At 42.2% G+C, this 2,216-nt stretch overlaps 1 protein-coding gene across 2 annotated transcripts in view; it reads left to right on the forward strand.

Annotated features, from left to right (window-relative positions):
* The window catches only part of LOC101856773 (fibroblast growth factor receptor-like 1), a 74,308-nt gene that overhangs the window by 46,070 nt on the left and 26,022 nt on the right, over window positions 1-2,216 (forward strand). The gene's annotated exons all lie outside the window — the stretch shown is intronic.

Consider the following 2,216-nt stretch of genomic DNA (forward strand, 5'->3'; position numbering starts at 1 on the left):
TCTCTCTCTCTCTCTCTCTCTCTGGCACAAGCACACACACACATTTTCGTCCACCAATACACAAATAAACACAAATGTCTCCACCCTCACAAAGCCTCTGAAACTGTGACTGCATTGTGTTTGCTACTTCTCCGGTCAATTAATTCCACCTAGGCACCTGTTGTTTCGGGCTTGCCAGATACTTAACCTTGATCAGGTGTAGGCCCTACCAGTTAGTGGAGAATTAATCCCCCTCCTAATCTTGCTTTCACACCTTGTTCTCCATGAATGGCTAATCAGGCCACCAGTCTAGCTGAAACTTACTGGCCACATCACAACGTTCACGTCAACAAGACCAGCCCCCACAGGGAAGGGCGGACTACTCAGGGCTGGGATTAAACCTTCTGGTAATATTACGTGACGTGGGCGATCCTGTAGGGTGCCTGCTTGGGTAACAGTTTTGTCTCCCCTGCCTCTTGACGTTTTCCCCAATAGTTTTCGTCTTAGGAAGCACGCAACTGGAAGTGGGTAGAGTAGGCGCATTGTGGTTGGACAAATTTGACTAATTTCGAATTTTACAGAGACTGAAGGCTGGTAAATGGCTGTAAGTACTACTTGCTTCTGTTCCGTTTCATCTGATTTAATTTGGATAATTTCAATAAATTAGTTGATTAATATTCGAAGATAGGTCAGCCTCTGACTCATTCGATGAAGTTAACTTCCGAATTCAGTGGTTGATTGAGTCTATATTAGAAGCTTCATTGTAATATCTGAGGCTGATCTTCCAATGTAGAGCAGATTTACATAGCAGGAAATTTGTGGACTGTGCTTCGAACCGACAATAGATCTAGATCTATTGGATTTTTCTAAAAGTCAGATAATCAATGTGGTTATAGCCTACTATACACGTATCTTGTGTGCGCCTCGACGACGGGTCAAAGTAATAATTTGTGATACGATTTAACATCGAGAACAGTTTAGTTGTTACTTTGTTAGCCGCGGGACTTCTACTTGAATAAACGTCAAAGTTCAGAAATGGAAACTCTGCTTTTAGATAATTCCACCGAAGGAAAGGAAGTTCCCTTTAGCTGTGTGACCTACATCACGTGACGCGTGTCAGACCAGTGTGGCACGCTCAGCTTATCGGGTAGGTAGTCTTGTTTTATTGCGCGATCCATTTGAGATTCCGCGGGCAAGTGGAATAAATTAGCATTTCATCGATACTATAATGTACTTTTAGAGATACTGTACCAATTATATTATAATCATTTTCAATGTTTTTCACGACCACAATAAATGTAAGAAGAAATATACTTTTGGCTATTTTGTTTTTGTTTTTGTTTTTCTTTATATTAGCTAAATGGCTGCTGGACATATAAACAATTATAAATTTGTCCCCAAGGTGGACCTTTTAGTTTATTGGGTACTAGAGAAAAAAAAAAGACAGAACACGGAGACAATAGTTGATCACTCTAAATTTCACATATTATGTAACCCTGACCAAAAACATTCCTGTTTACCAAGGCACCATTCATAAATGAAGATACCATTCCTCCAGCTGGCAGAGGGGCTTTCCAAAAGCACTTTCACCCCACCATGCACCACACCCATCCCTCTTTTTGTGAACATTAGCACAATATAACCCACAAGTGAGAGAGAGATTCAGACTTGTGCTCATACGACGTGGTCACTGCGAATACGAACTTCAAAATGTTATATAAACCCTAATAAAAACGTTTCAGTCAACGCCTAGTATAAGGTGTTGGTTTCAGCCCTACTTTAGATTGCCTGCGTACAACAGTACTTGTACTATGGGTGGGAGACAATGGAGTCGATGAAGCATAGCAGTTGTGCGAGTGTTGCGGATAATCTGCGCCGCTAACGAACGGTACTGGTCAAATTAATCCGGGGCATGGCGATTTAACCTTCTAGGTTTGTGACACTTTAGGCCTTGCAGGCTTTGATTGAGACCACGGTCAGGTGTCGGGAGTTGCCAGAGCATTAAATGCTGTGCCAGAGATCAACAGCAGGCGGAACAGTGACACATTATACAATGTAAATTATAATATACTACGCGCGTCTACCCTAAAGTCTACGACGTCTATACACACGAGCACAGTCTAACACACGTGCTCACACTTTTATGCAAACACACCAAGGAGATGCACACACACACACACACACACACACACACACACACACACACACACACACACACACACACACACACACACACA

The sequence above is a fragment of the Aplysia californica genome, unplaced genomic scaffold, assembly GCF_000002075.1.
Source record: "Aplysia californica isolate F4 #8 unplaced genomic scaffold, AplCal3.0 scaffold00010, whole genome shotgun sequence".
In the NCBI taxonomy this organism is placed as follows: Eukaryota; Metazoa; Mollusca; class Gastropoda; order Aplysiida; family Aplysiidae; genus Aplysia; species Aplysia californica.